Here is a 24,343-nt window from a genome sequence, read left to right on the forward strand (position 1 = left end):
AGAGAGCTTTTTCTCTTATTTGAGTGTGGATAATGAAATTATGAAAAAGTAATAATTGTGCTTGCAACAACCAGCACAATTATCAGTGAACAAGTAGCCAAAACAAGGAAGAAAATGTCAGACTAATTTTCATTGTAGCAGGCTCGCTCATTACAGTAAGTTTTAGTAAATCCCCAACCATGAAAAATATTTTCGTAAAGGAAATGCTCAAAATCACTCTTGCTACAAGTCTGTAGACAGCGCTTAGGTTTATTTACTAAAAGTCATTTCTTTTCAAAGCCGGTGTCTGCAAACTCATAGAGCGTTAGCAGTTGCAGAATTAGGACAGTAACAGACCTTTGTATCCGGCTTTGCAAAGTCGAAATTTCCAATAAAATTCCACCTCCTCTTCCTGCCTCTGTGTCCTATAGCTGGAAACAGAGGTTTTATTGAACTTCATTGTCGGAATTTACCACTGAAAAATTTAAAAATCGAAACTTCAAAAAATAATAACGACGTTACCAGCCGTATACACCACGCAGTCGAGAAATGTAGATTGCCCCAGAGCTACTTCATCCCCAGCACAGCGGAATGCTGCTGTTCACAAATCATGTCCGCTACCTCGATTTTAGAGATAGTTAGTGAAATTCGTCGAGAACATTCTATAGCTCGTAAACGTAGTGGGAGTGTGGAAACCAGAAACACCTCCGAAACGGTTTTCAGGTCACGGCCAAAGGCAGCCTTTCATGTACTGTTCAGTCCCTCAGTGTGTGAGGCAGTCCACATTTAACAGCAAATGGCTCCGAGCACTATGGGACTTAACATCTGAGGTCATCAGTCCCCTAGAACTTAGAACTACTTAAACCTAACTAACCTAAGGACATCACACACATCCATGCCCGAGGCAGGATTCGAACCTGCGACCGTAGTGGTCTCGCGGTTCCAAACTGACGCGCTTAGAACCGCACGGCCACACCGGCCGGCATTTACCAGCAGCTTCTGAGCCTAAAATGTTATCGTAATGAACCCTAAACGAATATGATTTCAAATACGTCACTGAATACTGTGAAGTGCACAAGTGCGAGAAAAGCAATTCACGAAGGTGAGGTTCAACAACTTCTTCAAAAGTCTACAAAAATAAATTCGGAGACATGACTTAGCCACAGCTTAGGGGATGTTTCCTAGGCTGTGGCTAAGACATGTCTCCGCATATCCTTTCATCCATGAGTGCTAGTTCTGCAAGGTTCGCAGGAGAGCTTCTGTAACGTTTGGAAGGTAGGAGACGAGGTACTGGCGGAAGTACAGCTGTGAGGACAGGGCGTGAGTCGTGCTTGGGTAGCTCAAATGGTAGATCACTTGCCCGCGAATGGCAGAGGTCCCGAGTTCGAGCTTTGGTCCGGCACACAGTTTTAATCTGCCAGGAAGTTTCACACCGACGGTGTTCTATAGGATTCAGGTCAGGACTCTGTGCAGTCCAGTCCATTACAAGGATGTTATTGTCATGTAACCACTCCGCCACAGACCGTGCATTATGAGAAGGTGCTCGAGCGTGTTGAAAGATGCAATCGCCAACCCCGAATTACTCCTCAACAGTGGGAAGCTCGAAGGTGCTTAAAACATCAGTGTAGGCCTGTGCTGTGATAACGCAACGCAAAACAACAAGGGGTGGAAACCCCCTCCATGAGAAACGCGACTACACCATAACACCACCGCCTCCGAATTTTACTGTTGGCACTACACACGCCGGCAGATGACGTTCACCGGGAATTCCCCATACCCACACCCTGCCATCGGATCGCCACACTATGTATCGTGATTCGTCACTCCACACAACGTTTTTCCACTGTTCAATCGTCCAATGTTTACGCTCCTTACACCTAGCGAGGTGTCCTTTGGCATTTACCGGCGTGATGTGTGGCTTATGAGCAGCCGCTAGACCATGAAATTCACGTATTCTCACCTTCCGCCTAACTGTCATAGAATTTGCAGTGGATCGTGATCCTATGTGATGGTTTGGATACATGTCTGCCTATTGAATTACGACCCTCTTCAACTGTCGGCAGTTTCTGTCAGTCAACAGACGAGGTCGGCCTGTACGCTTTTGTGCTGTACGTGTCCCTTCACGTTTACTGCACTATCACAACTAAAACAATGGACCTAGGGATGTTTAGGAGTGTGGGAATCTCGCGTACAGGCGTATGACACAAGTGACACCCAATCACCTGACCACGTTCGAAGTGCATGAGTTCCGCGGAGTGCCCCATTCTGCTCTCTCACGATGTCTAATGACTACTGAGGTTGCTGATATGGAGTACCTGTCAGTAGGTGGCACCGCAATGCACTTAATATGAAAAACATGCTTTTAGGGGTGTCCGGATACTTTTGATCACATAGTGTATCTTCCTCTTTGTTACTTAAAAAGAAACAGTATTTATAGCAAAATTGAGACTGTCAATGTTTATTTCTATTTTTATTCGGAATTGTTGTTTTGTACAGTCAAATACAGCGATGTTGGAGTAAAAATAAAAAAGTATCGATTTATGATATAGCGCTAAAAACAGATGTTTCCTCAAAAAAAAAAGGAAAAAAAAGTAGGAAAATGCACAAAACAAAAACATATCAAACATCGCTTTGATACTTCTTATGGTACTCATATACAACTTTCAAACTTATCTATAGTAACAGGAAACCCTTGCCTTTTCTCATGGAAAAAACGTTCTAATGAGTACAAGCTAACAACAATAACTATACAGATACTGTTATGTTTGTGCATGTAAACTTTACTTGCATTACACGGAATTGCTTTGGTTACATAAAAGCGAGGTGGCACAGTGTTTAGCACACTGGACTCGCATTCGGGAGGACGACGGTTCAATCCCGCGTCCGGCCATCCTGATTTAGGTTTTCCGTGATTTCCGTAAATTGCTCCAGGCAAATGCCGGGATGGTTCCTTTGAAAGGGCACAGACGACTTCCTTCGCCGTCCTTCCCTAGTCCAATGAGACCGATGACCTCGTAGTTCGGTCTCTTCCCCCCAAACAACCCAACCAACCTAACGTAAAAGAGTAGAAGTCCCGCTATCAACTAATTATTATTACTTATAAAACACAATTTGAATTTTTAGGGTTACCAAATAGGCTATAAAATACTCAATGGACTAACACTGAAGTATACGCGCTTCTGTTCACGTTTCCTTCGCTACAAATGGTTCCAGTACTACAGGTAATCCTACCATTTACATTTATGTAGTGTACAAAACTATGGATCATTAAAACTACTGATCTTTCGTTTTGGCGTTGTACAACTCTAGATATAACTAAACTAATTGTATAAATAAATCAATTTACAATTTCACTCCATTTCGTTCACAAATGGCTGTTACATAAGCCCTAGATCCGCTTCCGACTTTTACTCCGACAGGAAAATTGCGCGGCAACTGATTTCGACTTCGACTCTGATTAAGAAAACCCTGCGTTACATCCCCATTGCGGAATGTGAAGTGGGGTGCATCTAGCGCAGGGATTCGCGCGAGACTTGGGGTATAAGCGGCTGGCAGTGTCAGGTGACGCGGCAGCAGAGCAGCAGACGCGTCTGGCTGGGCCGGCGGAGTTTGTCGGAGTCGGAGGTCGCAGCAATTACCGGCAGCCAAGCGCCGCCGTCCCGTCCCGCAACGAAGCCAATCTGCGCGCCGACTAATGAGCGGCGCCGGTAAACACCGCCACCAGCGCCCTGCCCGCTCGGGCCCCGGGGCACCCCTTAAACGCTCCGCCACAGTGGCTGCAGCAGCCACGGCCACAGCGACAGGTAGCGGGCGCAGGGGCAGGCGGCAAGCCGCGCTACACGGGAGGGCACGGTCCGGCCAGCCTCATGCCACACGTGAAAGCGCTCGTGGACTTGAGGTATTCTAGTCTTGTGACGTGTCAAACGTGCATCTTACAGGCGTAACGTACGTGACGCCATACTGGATTAAGCTGTTTGCGGTTGAAACCGTAGCTAGATGGAATTTACGTTTAAGTCCTCGAAAACCGCACTTAGAATCATGGGAACGTTTTATTTGTTAAAATGAACATCATCGACAAGCCACACAAACTACCGCTTGTAAGGAAAACAAAGAACAGAAAAATTTGTGTATGTGTAATAAGATAGGAGACAATGACTGGACACATTGGTTTTAAAATGTGATACGATGACACTGTAATGCAGGGGTGTGCAAATATGCTGTTGCAAGCACGGGCGCCCTTGAGTGACCACATTGCTTGGCCACGGACGTTGTCAGCCAGCTCTCTGCTAACACTCCCGTTTGTTACCGATTCGCACACTACATGACGTGCCTGTTTAATTAGCGCCGTTAGTGTTATAGGTGTCAATGTCTCTTTGTTGTTCACTGTAGGATAAAATTATTGAGACGAAAATGGCTGAAGAGTTAAGGTACTCAAAATGAAAATTGGTCTAATCCTTGCTTTTCAGTCCACAGTGAAAAGATTGGTTGGTTAATTTGGGAAGACTGGGCCAAATTGCGAGGTTAGCGGTCCCATCAGGTTAGAGAAAGTGGGGCATGAAGTCGGCCGTGAACTTTCAAGAAACCATCCCGACATTTGCTGTAGCGATTTAGGGAAAGCACGGAAAACCTGAGACATGATGGCAGATCGGGGGTAATTGGACCATCGTCCTCCGGAATACGAGTCCGCTATGTTAACCAGTGCGCCGTCTTGCACCGTGCAATGAAAATTAGATTAATTTCTTACTGAAACACATATCGGCCATCATTTTGTATCCTGTAATGCTCTGTTATCGCCGTGGAATAAGTTCCATGTGAAACGACATTTTCCCTATGAGAAATTAATGATCACTTTGCTTACTGAGGATAGGAAGACCAAACTTCTCGACCTAGAACAGGAAACAGAGAATGAAGAAAGTTTCAGTATATCTCATTTCTTGGACATATTGCTATTATTATTTATAAAGCATTATGTGGTTTCGCCGTTGATATTACTCTTGCTTCTAACATATCAACAGTAAGAAAACCATGTCATCCACAATAATGGTGCAGTAAGAGTGAGGTGTCGTATAGTTCTTAAAATAGCCAAAACAGTGCGTCCTTTTAGAAATGGAGAATTTTGGAAACAGTTACTTTTTCACGAAGGACAGTCTGCAGACTTGTAACCACGAAATCTTGAACCTTGTTCCCTTTCCTATGATCCTTGTACCATCCCTCCTCTCTAACCCCATCAACTCTGCTGTATTTTCGACCAGGGAATTTGGTATTTACTCTCTTTTTATTCTTCTGTTCAACCCATACCCCCCTTCCACCCCTTCCCCATTCTCTACTGACCGAATACAGAATTTGGAAGATTTAGTACTTCTTTAATTGCTTTCAAACTGTGCAACGCATTACTTTGCGGTACTTCTGTTCCCTTTACAACATTACGCAGCGGAAACATATATCATTATATCTTTCTTTGTCACTGTGTTGTGATTCTATCGAACAGCAGACGGCCAACCGTTTTCCTGTCGTCTGCTCGTGTCATCTGACCGCATTTCGGACGTACCTCGAACGATACAATCACGCTCAGGAGAAAGTGGAACACGAAGTAGGAGCCGGTCACAGAGAGAAAACTGAATTTCACGCATACAGATAAAGCTAGCAAAAGAGCTCGCCTGTTTCACAGCCTACTACGAGTAATTGACATACAAAGCCCTATGTGGCGAGATGGCGCATAAAAGCGTGCACACTAGCGACACTCATTTGTGTTTCTTCGCTACAGAATTGTTATAAGCTAGTTATTATTACGTTTTCATTCGATGGCATTTTTGAGTAACACAAGATTGATCTTTAAGGATACTTTCGTTGACCACAAAAAAAAAAAAAAATAAATAAAAAAAAGTTCAAATGTGTGACTTAACTGCTAAGGTCATCAGTCCCTAAGCTTACACGCTACTTAACCTAAATTATCCTAGGGACAAACACACACACCCATGCCCGAGGGAGGACTCGAACTTCCGCCGGGAGCAGCCGCACCGTCTGCAGCGCCTTAGATCGTTTGGCTAATCCCGCGCGGCTGACCGCTACAGACGGAGCTCCTGCAATGACTGGTTGAATACTATGCACATGTTATATTGTGTCGTAAATATTCGTCTCAGTGTTGTGCTGTAATAATTAATACAATGCAAAGAACACGAAAGTGACTAAAAATTTGGGTGTCAGCTGCCCGTCGCGTATCATCGACAGTCTTCATTCCCGTTGTGCAGTAAGGGAATGCAAGCGGCACGCTCACCGTACCCGCTCGGCGATACGCCAAGCCAACAGAGCCTACGGGTAGCTCACGCCGAGACCTGCTGTAATTCATCAGCTGAATGACGCACAGGTTGGACGATACTGATATGACAGAACTTATGACTACCTCTGAAAGTTACAAAGATTAGGATAACCACTGGTTTAAATGGTACTAATGTGGAGCTGTGGAAATCTGGAGGGTTGTACCTACATCTAAGGCTTCTTCACGTTTTAATAAATGTTGGAGAAGTGGGAATGCACCAGAAGACTTGCTAAAAGCCATAGTAACACCTGTCTACATAATGAGTGATAAAAATAAATGTAATACGCACGAAAGACTAAATCTCATAGATCAGCCTTTTAATTATATGCCAAATCCTCAATGCAAGACTGTCCGCCCCGATAGCTGAGTGGTCAGCGTGACGGATTGCTGTCCTACGGGCCCGGGTTCGATTCCTTGCTGGGTCTGGAATTTTCTCCGCTCAGGGGCTGGGTGATGTGCTGTCTTCTTCACCATTTCATCCCCATCCGTCGCACAGGTCGCCCAATGTGGCGTCGAATGTAATAAGACCTGCACCAAGGCGGCCGGACCTGCCAGCAAGGGACCTCCCGGCCAATGTCGCTAAACGCTCATTTCATTTCAATGCAAGACTAAAAGATACCATGGACATAATAATATCTGAAGAACAATCAGGTTTTAGAACTATACTATCAACTACTGACAATGTTTTACACTAAAAGAATTTATAGATAAGAGACAAGAATACAATTACTTCTAGAGTGCACAGAAAGACATTTGATAATAACAGAGAAATGTACCGTAATATAATGACTGGATTATTTTATTAATCTCATCTCAAAGTGTTGCTAAGAGCCTCCACAAAAACTCCAAAGTTGTTATGGATGTGGGAAACATAATCACAAAGATAATAAGCACAAACAAAAGCGTTAGACACGAATGCTACACTTCTCCGACACTCTTCGATATTTACATTAATGAAGTGAGCAAAAAATAGAAAATGGTAAGTAAGACGTATTTCTGGACAGTGACAATAGACTAAATGTAATCCTATTGAAACATGTACGTTGGAAATAGTGATAGAATGGGAATGGCATGTAAATGTGTATTTTATACCGTCGCTTATGCACTGTGACCTGTACTAAACTTTCTGACTGCGAAAATGTAAATTTAATTTAGTTGCGAGAATGTAAACTGTCAATAACTTCAAACCAAACCAGAACTGCATGAATTTACGTAGCACAAAAACTAAATCTGATGCAACGCTATTGATTTCAAATTGGCCCTGGTAATAAAACAAAACTTGACTAATTTGAAAATAATGGTCCCTGTGCTTAATGAATGTTATCCCTGAAGTAATAGAATGTCTTACCTTCGTCTGCGCAATGGTAACGCTCTTCGCATTGCTGGTTGGTTTGTGGGATGAAAGGGACCAGACTGCTACGGTCATCGGTCTTCGCATTGCTCTCTTGCTCTCTGTTAGTACTTTAAATTGTACAGTTAGCAAACAACTATTGTGCAAGGCTGTTGCTTAGCATACATTTTAATTATATCGAATGTGACTGAGACAGTAACTTCTTGAGAAAAACAGTTAATCAAAAATGATGTAGATCTGGGAGCTGGTACTGACTTGGTGTAAGTAACAACATGGCACTAACTAAACTTGTATTTTGACTCTTTGAAATTTAATAATGCTCACAATTAGCACTTTCAATAAACTGATTATATATTAACAATTACCTTTACAAAATCATTGCAAGTGAGTGCTGTACATTGTCTTAACCATCACATATGAATACGCACATTGCGTTAGTAACAAAACATGTTTCTTTATCTTAATTATTACCAACTTTTGTTGAGATTCCTTTTATAGTCAGCAAACTAGCACACATCAGATGAGAGTTCTCCATATATCTCTCTGTCCGAGGTTACTCTAACACATTACCTATAAAACTGCTAATCAGCGATCGCTGCAGCATCTGGCTCTTTGAGCTGCATAAAGTTAACATGGTTAATTCGTGAAGTATTTTCTTTAACCATCTAAGCTCTGTGATTACGGATCATCAATGTACAAATAACCACGTATGTTAGTGCTCATGTGCAATATGAAACTTTAAAATGTAGCCTAATACCTAAGAAAAATACAATAGTATTAGCAACTCACTCTTTGAAAAGTACATGGGAATTAAAACAACTTGAGCTATACAATACAGAGTTATAGAAAAACATTACTAAGTATTTACGTACTTGTTAAAAAATGTAGTGCTTATGTGCACTAGTATGTGAGATAAAGTGTCCATTTTTTATGCTCATTTCCATAGTTATGACTAACTATAAACTAGTACTAAAGCTTTGTGTATCTATATCAGGAGTATAAAATGCAAAGTAAAGAGTGAAAAGGGCAAGGATCAAATCATGGTTGACGTAAAGTTACTGTCTGGATGGTCTGAAAATCGAGGATCCATAGATGTTGGTTCATATTCCTTCATCAGAGGATTATATTTTTAAGTCATGATATTTTGAATATTTTTTCGAACATCACTATGAATGTCGAAGTTGTGAGATTTGGCATTGGGCAGACTCACTAGTGGCAGCGGTAGATATGGCACTCAATGACAACTCAGACAATTAAACAGGGTGGTCCATTGATCGTGACCGGGCCAAATATCTCACGAAATAAGCGTCAAACGATAAAACTACAAAGAACGAAACTTGTCTAGCTTGAAGGGGGAAACCAGATGGCGCTATAGTTGTTCCGCCAGATGGCGCTGCCATAGGTCAAACGGATATCAACTGCGTGGTTTAAATAGGAACCCCGATTTTTTATTACACATTCGTGTAGGACGTAAAGAAATATGAATGTTTTAGTTGGACCATCTATCACAAAGCAAAAAAAGTGGTCCAACTGAAACATTCATATTTCCTTACGTACTACACGAATGTGTAATAAAAAATGGGAGTTCCGCTTTTAAAAAATGAGTATTTTCGGCATTGTCCATGACTGAGCTACGCGTAGTACTATTAACCGCTTTACGCAGAATGATGCACAAATACAATGAAAGAAAAAACAAATAGGAAAGAAATAAAGGGCAACGTGCCTTTGACCAGTTAGGAATAACTGACAAACATTAGCAAATACGCAGCGCAAAATTGCTAACTACACTTACTAAGTAACAAAGAGCAGAGCGTATGCCTTACCGTATTATTTCAAAAGATTACACAAATAATTTCGATCTGCACAAAGTTGTTGCCAAGTGAAACACGTACGTTTGTAACAACATGTTCATTTGGACTGAAATTACGCAAGTTACAGTAGTCTGAAACACGGCTGTTACAATGGGAAAAATGGAAATGACAGTATGGCATTGTTGGCCGGGACGCCCCTTGAGGGTTCATTTTTGCGTGGAAAATGGCTACGAATAAATAAAAAATGAGTTCACTCCTTAGTGAGTAGGATGTTTGGTTAGTTAGTTAGCTATTCAGATGATTTGTTTGATAATTAAAAGTTGTGTGGCCTCATGACCACGAAACAAACAAAACTTATCCGAATCTGCGAAAAAAATTAATACAGTGTTTGAGTCAACTTTTTTAAAACTCAGATTCCTCTCTCTCAAACCCCACCCTATGGGGAGAGAGGGAGAGTTTGTTTTAGCGAATCTAAATTTACTAAGTAAATAAGTACTTTTTATTTATAAGCAATCATTTTCCACGCAAAAATGAGAAAATGGATTTTCTTGAATTACAGCGCCAACTACCAAGATTCAGAACAAATATTTAAGACAAAATGTACGTAGTTTTTTGTGTAGAATCTTATTCTGAAATAAAATAGGGGGGGGGGGTTCCCATTTGAAAATTTAAAGTTGCCTCCCTCCCCACCCACAGGGGGCTGGGGTGACGGGCTAATTTTAGCACCAGCAGACGTCCCCCTCGAAAATAATCAACTTTGAATTCCACACATTTTTTCGTGTGAAGCTTATTTTTTGGGTTGTTCTGGTTTGTCATCTTCCAATTTACACCCTGTATATCCATCACACAACAGATGCGAGTTCTCCATACATCTCTCGATCTGAGGTTACTCTAACACATTACACGTAACACCTTGAATCAGCGATCGCTGTTGAGCAGGGACGCTACTACACAATCGATACTACATTTGACAATCTCTGGTTCAATGTAGTATTTTCTTACAAAACTTGAATTGAGTTGGCCTGTGTGTACACCTATTAACTTAGCAATACATACTATAACCGAAAACAAGATGAAATGGAATGAAGGTTTACACCGTATAGGTAGAGAAAGACTCCCAGTAAATATTTCAATTGTAAATGCTCTGGAAGAAGGAAAGTAGAAAGGTCATACAGGAGATGAGTTATGGTAACGGGCAATTTGTGTAATACATAATGAAGAACTTGCGCCTTAGGAATATATTCTGTTTCCATGCAGGAGCGCGTGTAGGATCTCTAGAAAGCGCATGGTTTTCGGTACGATTTATTTTAACAGTTTGAAGCGCAACGTAGTATTGATCGAATAAACGATTTTCGTATTTAGTTGTTTTCGTATTGTATCTTGTGTGTTATTAAAGTATGCCGTTCCAAGTCAACGGTACAATGAAATTTTATAAAAAACGCATTTTTTTAAGATTTACTATAGTTAAGTGTCTCGTAATGACATATGAGCAGGTACAGCATTCATGATATCGTAACAACAGAGTCCTGCGTTTACAGAACATCACTTCCTCTCCCAGGTCGTGAAGCATGCTGAAACGTGGTTTCCATCGTGGCTGGTGCATGCTCAAAAACGAGATGATACATCGCACTAAACGTGCTGCTCACCGTGATTTGTGACCGCAACGCGCTCCAATGGCAGTTGTCCACACCTGGCGAGCAAACCATTCAACAGTTTTTACGACAACGGATGCACGTGAAACTGCTAACTTAGCTGCAATGAAACGCACATTCGGTTCCTTGACCATATGCTCGCCAAGTTGTTTTGTTTGTACCATACACATATGAGAACTTTACCGAAATACATTAATATAATACGAGGCAAAAGGAAAAGATCCATGTTGAGTCATAATGGACATCAGTATTTACAACTCACTTCAGAAATAGCACGATAAAAACTGAAAATAGCCTTACGCATCAAATAAAAATTATTTTATCATCTCGCTTGGCAAAACTCAAATGTAGATCATTTGATTCCAATAAGTAACAGAATTTTCAAAACACCTGAAATACGAACTGAAACAAGAGACTTCGAGATTTTGCACTGCCAGCAGTGAAAACACTCTTGTAGATGAAGACAAAAAAGTTATGCAGTTGATGAGTCTATGTTCCCTGGCACATTCGAAAAATCGTAGAAACCTCCTCCTGAAAGGAGAATGCTCTTATATATACATAACATCGAATATCACAGAATATGCTTTCATTGAAATATTAAGAAAGTGCCTGAATCTTTCAGAAAAGATTGAAGTGAATAAAAAAAATTGCAGAAATCAGGACGCGAATTAGCAACTTTTAAACCACAGTCTGCACCTGCATCCACCACAGTGCTATTAACGCATGTTAATTGATGGAGAGTGATATCAAGAGTGTACTATTCGGAAGAACTGTCGGAATTGGCCTTCAGCAGTTCGGATTCCAGACTCAACGGCTGTCGTCGTCCGCCTCAAATGGCTCTGAGCACTATGGGACTCAACTGCTGAGGTTATTAGTCCCCTAGAACTTAGAACTAGTTAAACCTAACTAACCTAAGGACATCACAAACATCCATGCCCGAGGCAGGATTCGAACCTGCGACCGTAGCGGTCTTGCGGTTCCAGACTGCAGCGCCTTTAACCGCACGGCCACTTCGGCCGGCCGTCCGCCTCACCAGATGCACGGTGAGCGCGGCGGACTGTGAAATGAAGGGGTCCGGATTCGATTCCCGACCGGGTCGGAGATTTTTTTGCTTTCGGGGATTGGGTGTTGTGTTGTCCTTACGTTCGTATGGTGTAATTGAGTATTTGGATGTCTGAATGGGCACGTCCCGAAAATCAATACACTGAGAAAAAAAATAACACTCCTCTCCTCCCGGAAGCGAGTCCACCGCCGCATCCATCTCGCTCAGTCGCAATAATCCAGCTCAAGCCGTCCGCGTCTTCTCAAAGTCGCTAATTACTCCACTTTTTTAAAAATTTCATACGTGGATTAAAAAAAAACGAACGCTTTGAAAACTGAAATTAGCAACTTGTTCCGGCAGGCAATGATTGGTGCTACTATCAGTTCCAAAGACAGCTTTCTTCTTGCAACGTAACCTTCCAGTACTGGTGGTGGTAAAAGTCCACCTACGTAGGTAGATTACCGTCGCTTTGACATGTCCTACCGCTCCTGCAACCTACCGTCTGTAGTAAATGGTTTCTTAAATTCGTGTGGTCCACGAAATTACTGGCCCCTGCGGGTTATTGCTGGGTATTAATAATTTCTAGCGGAAGATTTTAACGAACCGGTAAAAATTTAAACGCAACGGATAACGCATTTTTTGAACCACTACAGAAGGCACCTATGCAGGGCTCAATAGGCAGTATATAGTTTTTATTTGCTTTCAGGACCCAGAACTCGATTGTGGTACTGACTGCCACCTATTCTTTATGATGGACGGAGTAAATAATTAGTCGAGGGTAGAGATTAATTGATATTTATTCAGTACCGATGGTACTTCAACAATTAGTCGTGTTCTCTTGCAATGTACATCATCAAAACCGGTCTCTAGTTAACATGGTTCAGTTTCGCAACGTAATTATGGAATGGGACAGAGGAGCGCAGACCTGGCTTCAATGTATTTTTATACAACCGCACAATTATACCTAAACCCACGGTTATTATATTCATTTGCTATATATTACTCAGAACAAGTTCCGCAAAGACACCACTACCAAAACTAGGTCAGGGTGGAAGATTTATTTCGCAAATCTTTATCAAATCAGTGGGCATTAAAATCCGATACTTCTCCTGGTGGCACGAGTATTTTACTTAACGCACAACATCGCCAACAAATCAAATCGTTAATGGGGGTGCACAAGAAACATCACTTCAATGCTGTTCAACCCACATGGTCAAGTTTCAGTAGCCAACAGAAACCCAGAAAAATATGGACACACACGATCATTCCTTCCCTATTTTACATTCGCCCACTATCGTATGATTATTCATCGTGTAAAATATATTTTCAGACCGAAACTACAATTTATCAATGCGGCGGTTGCTCCAACCGACCACGTGGCGCGAAAGCAAGTTCACAAAGAAAACATATGGAAAATAAATAAAAATCCCCAAAATATTACTGTAAATGGAAGAGCAGATTAAAATACACTGAATGAGTGAATTTCCGTTAAGCACAGAGCAATAACGTGACCGTGAGCTTAAGGCACATGGTGCGTTGCCTGAACAAGGCACTAACGCATGGTCTACTGAAATTCGAGTAAATTAAGAAAATCAATTCCCTTATGGGGTTCAGTGGTAATTTCGCACCTGATTTCAACATCTGGACTTCATTACAGAACAGATTTCAGACAATCTAATACCTATTGTAGTGTCGGCAGACTTGCCAACACTACGCCCACTAATTGAAAGAGGCGGCCAAGATGCACACGCTAACTCACGAAGGATGGAGTGAGGTCTGAAACAGGATTCGTAATGAATGCTATAAAGAAAAGTACGTAGCTCCTTGAATACTTCACTTTTAATCCATCCTTGTATACATCGTTCTTGATGAGACATCTGGAGATTGTGGCGATACAAGTGAGACTCTTTAGATACAAGCTATCTAAGGCTAATGGCGCCTTGCTAGGTCGTAGACATGGACTTAGCTGAAGGCTATTCTAACTGTCTCTCGGCAAATGAGAGAAAGGCTTCGTCAGTGTAGTCACTAGCAACGTCGTCGTACAACTGTGGCGAATGCTAGTCAGTCTCTCGAGACCTGCCGTGTGGTGGCGCTCGATCTGCGATCCTGACAGTGGCGACACGCGGGTCCGACATGTACTAATGGACCGCGGCCGATTTAAGCTACCACCTAGCAAGTGTGGTGTCTGGCGGTGACACCACATTCCTCCCCCGCAAATCGGCGAACGGTCGTGTGATAAGGCTTCCGCCCGCCGTGGGGAGGACCCCATGTTGACGTATGCGATGAGGGGGGAGCCTAACAACAGGCGAGGCTGTGCCACCCGCACCCGGCCATTCGGTCCGAGGGGAGCTAGGAAACGCCTGAAAAACTAGTCCAGGGTGCACGTCAACATGCGGTGTATGCGCCCGGAATGAGACAGGAGGGGCCGAAGGGTCGACCTCCATTGCTTCGGGGGATCCGACGCGCGATGACGACATCTGGTCCGGAGCGGGCAAGAGTTCCATGGCGGAGGACAGCTGATCACTGGAAGCGATCGGCGGCACGTGACCCAGGGAGGCGCTGGGCGGCTGCAGCGAAGCGTCCACTGCGGGCGGCGCCGGCGGGAGAACAGGCGGCGGCGGCGGCGGCGCGTTGCCATGGGGCAAAATGGAAGGCATCGTCGGTAACACCTGGGGATGAGGCGAGCCAGTAGATGGGTCCCCAGGGCGCTGACCGGACGGCACCGTCGCTGAAAGCAGACGGGGAGCGGCAGAACCCGGGCGACGACAGAGGCGCAGCTGATTGAGATGCCGACGCACCTCACCAGAGGCCCCCAAAACCAAATACATCGCGCGGCCGAGGCAGCGAAGAATGCGCCCCGCGAGCCAACGCCGTGAACCTCGATAGTTGCGATAGAATACAACGTCGCCTGGAGCAAAAGCAGGAGTCTGCCGCCGCACAGGAACCTGATGCGGCGGATGCAGCAAAGACATCAAGGTTCGATGAGGACGACCGTGGAGCAACTCAGCGGGCGAGCGACCATCGCGGGGCTGAGAGCGAGACGAGGACAAAAAGAGCAATAACGCGTCCTCCCGAGAATGCGACTCTTTCAACTTCAACATCTGTGACTTAAAAGTCTGGACAAATCGTTCAGCGGCACCGTTCGACTGAGGCGAAAACGGCGCGGATGTCAGATGTTGAATACCATTGGCCGTGCAGAATGACTGAAATTCTGTGGACATGAATTGTGGGCCATTGTCTGAAACAATAGTCTGTGGAATACCTTCAATGCAAAAAATAGCAGATAACGCTTGGATGGTGGCAGATGACGTCGTGGAAGACATCCGGACAACAAAAGGAAAATTACTGAAAGAATCGTCCACAACCAACCATCGAGCATTCCAGAATGGACCAGCAAAATCTATGTGCAAGCGTTGCCAAGGGGAAGTGGCTTTCGGCCAAGCAAAGAATTTCCGCGGCGGTGCGGATTGTTGTTCGGCACACGCCATGCAAGAAGAGCACATATTCGTAATCGCAGCATCGATTCCGAACCAAGTACAGTGCTGACGAGCAAGTTGTTTCGTTCGCACTATACCCCAATGTCCTCGGTGAAGAAGCGGAAGACAGAGGACTGTAACGAACGTGGGACCACGACTCGGGACTAATCATTATCAGAACGCAACAACAAAACACCACGTCGTACAAAAAGTCTCTCCTTGTGAGCAAAAAATCGTCGAACCAACGGATCCTCGATCCGCGACTTTAACAAGGGCCATTGCGTAGCAACAAAACGCAAAACAGTAGCAAGGACAGGGTCAGAAGCTGTGGCTGTAGCGACACGACGAAAATCAATCGGAAACGATTCGTTCACATTATCGGTTTCCGCATCAATGAACATGCAAGCAAGTTCGGAAGAATCGAATGCTTTATCCTCAGCAACAGGCAAACGGGACAACGCATCAGCGTTTCCGTGCTGAGCAGTGGACCGATACAAGATATCGTAGCGGGTGGCGACCTCATCACGCAATGCGTGGGGAACATTGCGCGCTCTGAAAAATTTCGGTTGCGCGTTTACGTTCAGTTCCAAATGTGCTGCATAGTTCTTAGCGCAACCAAGGCCCGGCGCAAAAATGTCTGCAAATTCTTCACAAAGACGAGAAACACCGTCTGAAGGCACAGTCTTGTTCACTGATAGTACCTGATTTACTATAGACATGTTAAACAACTGAAACAAATCTAAACCAAACAAGTTCACTGCAGTAGAAGAACGAAGAACGTAAAATGACACAAGTTTTGTTTGTCCCTTGTATGTTGCAAGAAGGCTGCACTGTCCTAACACAGGGATCTGCTGTCCTGAATAACTAGTGAGCTGAACATTTGCGGCACGCAACAGATGTTTGCCCAGTTGTTTGTACGTGTCGTGATTGATCAATGAAACTGCAGCTCCGGTATCGAGCTGGAATGGTATCACTTTGCCTTCAAAGTCCAAGTCTACAAAAAGTTTATTGTCCTGCTGACAACAAGAGCGACTTTCACGTGCAATTTGAACTGAAACAGGTACAGAAGCACTTGCGACTTGACGGGATTTCCGGCGACGTCGACGCACACTGTTTGTGGGACGAACACAGTCACTGTTTGAGATAGTGGCACTGGATGGGGTGGAATGACTACATGAATGTCCATGGGCGAAGGTTCATGAGCCTGATTGTCCTCGGTTCGATTCCGGCGCGAAGCAAAGGGCCTGGAATGGTTGTGATTGTCTGATCAGAGCATTTTCTGGCAAACACTTTGAACATGTCCTTTCTTATGGCAGTAAAAGCAAATAGCTTGGCGGGACGGGCAATTGTCACGCGAATGTCTAGTTGCACACCGCGGGCATGAATTTAGAACTGCATTGGCATGCTTACGCGGCACACGTGTTGGAGAGCTAGGCCGCAGCTGCGCTAACGTGCGCGAGGGCTGTTTAACGTTCCGTGCAGCGCGCCCGGCGGGCCAGTTAATGTGACACACTGCTGGCGAAGTTTCAAATGATTCCTGAGCAAAGTCAAGTGTGTCTTGCCTATCCAATATGTCTATCACTTGTTGAAGGGAGGGATTGACTAGTTTCAAAATCTGTTCCCGTATGCGAACATCAGAAACGTTCTGTGCTATGGCATCACGTACCATTGTATCTGAATAAGGGAGTCCACATTCACACTCAAAAGCACAATCCCTAGTAAGTCCTTGCAACGTTGCAACCCACTCCCTATTAGTCTGACCGGCCGTACGTTTCGTACGAAAGAACGTATACCGTTTTGCAACGACATTGACTGTTTCCTTGAAATAGGCATCTAATGCCGACAAAATTTCTTCGTAGGAGAGAGTCGCTACGTCGCGTCGGGGAAACAATTTCACTTTCACATGGTAGGTGGACACACCTACACACGAAAGCAAAAACGGCTGCCGCTCATTACCTTGAAGTCTATAGGCGGCGAGATTGAATCCAAATTGGCGTGACCACTGCGTCCATGATTCCTGGGCGGAATCAAAACTACGGAATGGTGGTGCAACTGCGTGTTGTGGCTGTGGTAGCGGTGAAGCGGCGGCGGCCGCATCGGTTTGCAGTGCACGTTGACCCCGGACGAGCTGTCCAAGCGCATCCAATAACGCCTGCGTCTGCTGATTCTGCAAGCGATAAAATTCGGACAGTACATCTGGAGATTGTGGCGACACCAGTAATTTAAGCAAAGCAAGAATAAAGAAGACCGTTTTTACTCTCGTCGCCAAAAATGTAGTGTCGGCAGACTTGCCAACTCTACGCCCACTAATTGAAAGAGGCGGCCAAGATGCACGCGCTAACTCACGAAGGATGGAGTGAGGTCTGAAACAGGATTCGTAATGAATGCTATAAAGAAAAGTACGTAGCTCCTTGAATACTTTACTTTTAATCCATCCTTGTATACATCGTTCTTGATGAGACATCTGGAGATTGTGGCGATACAAGTGAGACTCTTTAGATACAAGCTATCTAAGGCTAATGGCGCCTTGCTAGGTCGTAGACATGGACTTAGCTGAAGGCTATTCTAACTGTCTCTCGGCAAATGAGAGAAAGGCTTCGTCAGTGTAGTCGCTAGCAACGTCGTCGTACAACTGGGGCGAGTGCTAGTCAGTCTCTCGAGACCTGCCGTGTGGTGGCGCTCGATCTGCGATCCTGACAGTGGCGACACGCGGGTCCGACATGTACTAATGGACCGCGGCCGATTTAAGCTACCACCTAGCAAGTGTGGTGTCTGGCGGTGACACCACACCTATGTTAACATTACCAAAACGAGAGCTGTGTCTCCATGTCTGTCCAGCACCATGACCCAGGAACAAGAGCTCTTCCAACCGAATTCGCCTAACCGTTCCACTTACAAACGTGGTGGGGGTGGCGCGCCAACCTGACAGAGCCAATTCGCGAGCCTACGTGTCATCTTTGCCCTGACCTGCAAACTTGGTCTTTGCTAAACTTGTTCACGCTTGGGGGGTTGGTACTCCCCTACCCCAGAACGACCATTCATGCAGTGTTACAATCTGTGTCTAAAGCTTTCTGCTAGTTCATGCATTCACTCATTTATACCCTCCAGGCCGCACAAAGGAAAGGAAAATGGTAAACGTGTCACACAACAGAAAAAAATTCAATAAAGAACACTGTTTAGTCCATTCTCTCCTTTTGGACACCTGCTGAGGTATTACCTGCAAGAGAAGAAACTCTTGCTAATAATTTCGGCGTGCTAGCAATTTAATAAAACATTGGAACGGTACAACAAGTTCCGTTTCATTCTGATCTCATGGGTGTGGTATTTTATCATTTGTCTTCATTTGATATAATGGGTGATATGTTTTTCATATAGCGTCGTACTTCGCTTAAGGCATAAATATCAAAGCATTTGATTTTTCCTATAATTGTGTCTGTCTCAGTGATCCAGCTACAGGCAGCCTACACATCCGAAATTAAATGCCTGTGTACTACTATTTTCACAGCAAAAGCTGTTCCCAACCACTCACTCAACAACGATCTGTATTTTTATTACGATACAGGTTTATTTTTTAATTGCTGAAATAGTACGATAAATTATTATGAAAGCAAAACCATACATCATGTTGTCGAAACACAAGGAACTTTGTAATCGCTGGCAATGATTATGATGTAAAATCCACCCCGTTCATGAGCTACTGTGATTCTTTGTGGTAATAGAAGCCTCTGTATAGATACGTAGCAAAGCTATGTGGAAACCGCTGTGATGAAGAAATTACTACCAGAAGTGGTGGTGCTATACAAGTTGCATGCTTTGAAACTGTCAGATTAAGGCACAGTTGAGGGCAAACGTAACTTTATTTCCTCCGCAATATACGAAATACGTCTTAGTTGGAGATAATCCTGTAGTTCTCTGTCGGTCTGCACGACTAAAAGCTGCTGGCAAGTAATAGGCGCTGAAGAATACGAGAGTGTCACGTAATCTCCGTGTTGCTCCCCGACTTTGGAGTCGTGATTTATGACAAATTCTTACAAGGTTTATAATTCTCAAATTATGCGACCGCTTAGTTGAAGACCACACGTTACTCTTCTTTTTTTTTCTTAGTTTACGTCGTTGGCCGGAATAAAGTTCCTTCCGTGAGCATTTACATGCCATAACTGATGGTAACAGGCACAAAATTACACAGTGCGGAGCTCTTCCAAATTTTGGGACATTTCCTCGCGACAGGCTAACTCGTATATAACTGCGAGGAACTTGAGCAATAAAAATATGGCTGCGTAACACGAGTGGCGAACTTTTGTGACGGAGTTGTGCCCGAGTTGCGGGCGGCGTGCGCGCCGACAACTTGCGCCGTTCGTGACCGCGCGGCGCGCTGTCACCACCTGACGGTGTCGACCACGGCCGAAACTCATCTGCTCGCCGGATAAATGTAACCGCAATGCAGGAGCGGCCGTGAGCAACGGAATGGACTGGCAGTTGAAAAGTCTTGATCGGTCGGCGTAATGGGCCGCGTCGTCTCTTACAGTGGCAACTGTCTCCAACGAACGAATTCTGTAGAGCACACGACATCCAATCACTCAGCAAGCGCATTAGTGTAAACGTTACGCTGTATATTACAATTTCAGTCCATGGTATATGTAGTGGACTGACAAGGCAGCCAGTCCACAGTGAAGTAGTCGAAAGGGCACGCGTCAACTCACGCCGTCTGGCGTTAAGTCTGGAACAGGATTCGTAATGAATGTGATAAAGAAAAGAACGTAGCTACTAGAACACTTAACTTTTATATCGTCCTTTGGTATACAGCATTCTTGATGATACAAGTGAGACTATCTTGAGATACATGCAATGGTACAAATGGCGCCTTGCTAGGTCGTAGCCATTAACTTAGCTGAAGGCTATTCTAACTGTCTCTCGGCAAATGAGAGAAAGGCTTCGATCAGTGTAGTCGCTAGCAACGTCGTCGTACAACTGGGGCGAGTGCTCGTACGTCTCTCTAGACCTGCCATGTGGTGGCGCTCGGTCTGCGATCACACAGTGGCGACACGCGGGTCCGACATGTACTAATGGACCGCGGCCGATTTAAAGCTACCACCTAGCAAGTGTGGTGTCTGGCGGTGACACCACAGTATATTTATTACTAGCGGACAAACCTCACCTTCCAAGGTATTTATTTACCTCCTCGCCCGTACAAGCAGAGTCAGGACATGTGCTTAATGTTTATGACGTTATATCTCCTGAACTGTATGTCGGACAATGATAAAATTCTGTATGTTCATTTAGCGGCACATGTGGATACTGTCTGCAAAATGTGTCACGAATAGAGCTAGTAGCAACGAAGTAATAAATTCAAACATCGTGTACGATGAGACAGTTTTTCACGCATTAATTAATTATAGCGCTATACTTCCCGAACTATATTTCGTACAGCGGTATAATTTTGCACTAACATCCAGTGGTGTATGTGCATACTGTCTGTAAAATATCTCGCCAATGCAGTTAGTAGTGAAGAAGTAATAAATTAACGTCTTGCGATAATATTACTGCATGAACGTCGGGAAAGTAGTAAGCACTCCGTCTTCAGGCCACGAGTGGCCTACCGGGACCATCCGACAGCCGTGTCATTCTCGGTGGAGGATGCGGATAGGAGGGGCGTGGGGTCAGCATACCGCTCTCCCGGTCGTTATGATGTATTCTTGACCGCTACTATTTGATCAAGTAGCTCCTCAATTGGCATCACCTGCCACAGTGCACCCCGAAAAATGGCAACAGCGCATGGCGGCCTGGACGGTCACCCATCCAAGCGCCGACCACGCCCCACAGCGCTTAACTTCGGTGATCTCACGGGAACCGGTGTAACCGCTGCGGCAAGACCGTTGCCTGAAAAGTAGTAAGAGGCAAGCATATCTCCTTTCGTATTTTGTAAGGGTGGCCAGCGAGGAAAAAAGTTCGTATAGGTTTCAAATTGTCTTTAGAGTTGATTGCAAGTCACTAAATGCTCTCCTTCTCAAATACTGGATGAAAACATTCTGGGAAATCGCGCGTCATGGGATACGCTTCTCTTTCATCCCCCCACCCCCTCCCCATTGACAAATAGGTCGTTCTTGCTAATACAGCGATTCCTACCAGACGGTAAGTGGTAGTGTACCATGTTTGGTTGAAGTCAGTCCAGATGGTTAGCAAGACATGTGGAAAACACAACCGCACGCAAACACACACCCACCCACACACACACACAAACACACACACATCACTCACTCACACATACATATATACACTATGTGATCAAAAGTATTCTGACACCTGGCTGAGCCGGCCGGAGTGGCCGAGCGGTTCTAGGCGCTACAGTCGGAACCGCGTGACCGCTACGGTCGCAGGTACGAATCCTGCCTCGGGCATGAATGTGTGTGATGTCCTTACGTTAGTTAGGTTTAAGTAGTTCTAGGGGACTGATGACCTCAGCAGTTAAGTTCCATAGTGCTCAGAGCCATTTGAACCATTTGAACACCTGGCTGAAAATGACTTACCAGATCGTGGCGCCATTCGTCGGTAATGTTGGAATTCAGTATGGTGCTGGCCTATCCTTAGCCTTGATGACAGCTTCCACTCTCGCAGGCATCGTTCAATCAGGTGCTGGAAGGTTTCTTGGGGAATGGTCACCCATTCTTCACGGAGTGCTGCACAAGGGAGAGGTATCTACGTCGGTCGGAAAGGCCTGGCACGAAGTCGGCGTTCGAAAACAGCCGAAATGTGTTCTACATGATTCAGGTGAGGACTCTGTACAGTCCAGTCCATTACAGGGATGTTATTGTGATGTAACCTCTCCGCTATATGCCATGCATTATGATCGTGTTGAAGATGCAGTCGCCATCTCCAAATCTCTCTTCAACAGTGGGAAGCAAGAAGGTGGTTAGAACACCAGTGTAGTCCTGTCCTGTGATAGTGTCATGCAAAACAACAAGGTGGGCAAGCCACTCCATGAAAAACACGACCACACCATAACACCACCGCGTCCGAATTTTACTGTTGGCACTACACACGCTGTCAGATGACGTTCACCGGGCATTCGCCATACCCACACCCTGCCAACGGATCGCGACATTGTGTACCGTGTTCGTCACTCCACACAACGTTTTCCCACTGTTCAACCATCCAATGTTTACGCTCCTTACACCAAGCGAGTCCTCGTTTGGCATTTACCGGCGTAATGTGTGGCTTATGAGCAGCAGCTCGACCATGAAATCCAAGTTTTCTCACCTCCCGCCCAACTGTCAAAGCACTTGCAGTGGATCCCGTTGCAGTTTGGAATTCCTGTGTGATGGTCTGGATAGATGTTTGCTTATTACACGTTACGTCCCTCTTCAACTGTCGACGGAGTCTGTCAGTCAACAAACTCTATGGTACTTACAAATAATGGTGTATGTTTTACGAGAGCTACTAATAAAGTTTTAACTATAACTTCGATAAAAGTGAAGTTACATTATAAATTAGTTTTAAGTACTTTTGTTCATTGTGCTACACGGCTTTGATAAATTTTAGAGATGGCGTTATGTAACATTTAACTTTCTGCTCAAATGTCTTATTAATGTGTGACTAGTTTGTTGAAAAAGTCGTAGATGTAGAAGGACTGCAGGTAAAAAGGCTGTTGTAAAAATTATTATAAAAACACAAGCAATACTACAGTTTGGGGTGACAGTAAAGTTCTGCATTTGCAGTGTTTGTCACAAATCCTGTTACAGGAATCTAGGGATAGTACAGGGGAATTTGTAAATAAAGCTTTGATAAGGAATACTTGACGGTATTTGTACTATTTGGATGTACGTAAGTTTTAACATCGGATCACTTTTAAATCTTTCACTTCATGGTGTATGCACAGCCAAGACAATGGCTCTGGCCTCCGTGTTTGCTGAGCGACCCTATTCTTCGTTATGCATGATGTATCTGCGACACATGTTCCCATACACATGTTCCACAAATCCTTGGGCATGTCCATGGAGTATCACAGCCAACCCTCCCAGTTACAAAGATAGGCTCCTCTCCTCTCCAGCTGCGCTTGTTATATTTTGCTTACATCGGCGACAGCACTTACTTATCATCAATGCGACCCCTGCCTCACGCCCCGTGCCCTTTGATATTGTCCTATCAGCCAATGCAAGCAAGCTTCCATCCTCTGAGCAACTTTCATTTCATACTGTACAGCTGTTGGTTCGCGGACAACTGTGCGAGTCATGCTGATGCTGATCATCAAGATCCATCCACCTAAAATTTTGTCAACTAGAAACGAATTACTGATTTCCAAAAATTCTTTTCAGACTGACTCAGCAGCAAGTTTAATTCAGAGCTATATATATATCATTTGACATTGAATAGTGGAACGAGTAGATAGAATATTTCTCTACACATAATTAAAAACCAATATCTGCTTATGAAATATAAATAACGAATTTGGAATTTGTACTGGTTGAACATCACTTTTACCTTAATTTATATTCTGCAAACCCTGAAAACGCGAAATAAAGTCAAGTCTTGTTTCACATTCCAGTTGCTTACTGTCACAAACAGATGGATCCACTGTTACAAAACGACAACGTTTGATCTCTTAACATAAGTTGTTCTCATAGTCAGCAACAGATTACTATTAAAGGCGAGAAAATTTCGGTCTCTTTACCACGAATTGCTCTCAATTTCACCAGCAGATGTCTTTACTGGGTAAAAGTTT

General features: G+C 44.3%; 1 pseudogene; it reads right to left on the reverse strand.

Moving 5' to 3' along the window:
- Window positions 1–21,387: 21,387 nt before the first annotated feature.
- LOC126206894 (5S ribosomal RNA) lies at window positions 21,388–21,505 on the reverse strand (annotated as a pseudogene).
- Window positions 21,506–24,343: the final 2,838 nt, after the last annotated feature.

The sequence above is a fragment of the Schistocerca nitens genome, chromosome 1 (assembly GCF_023898315.1).
Source record: "Schistocerca nitens isolate TAMUIC-IGC-003100 chromosome 1, iqSchNite1.1, whole genome shotgun sequence".
Lineage (NCBI taxonomy): Eukaryota > Metazoa > Arthropoda > Insecta > Orthoptera > Acrididae > Schistocerca > Schistocerca nitens.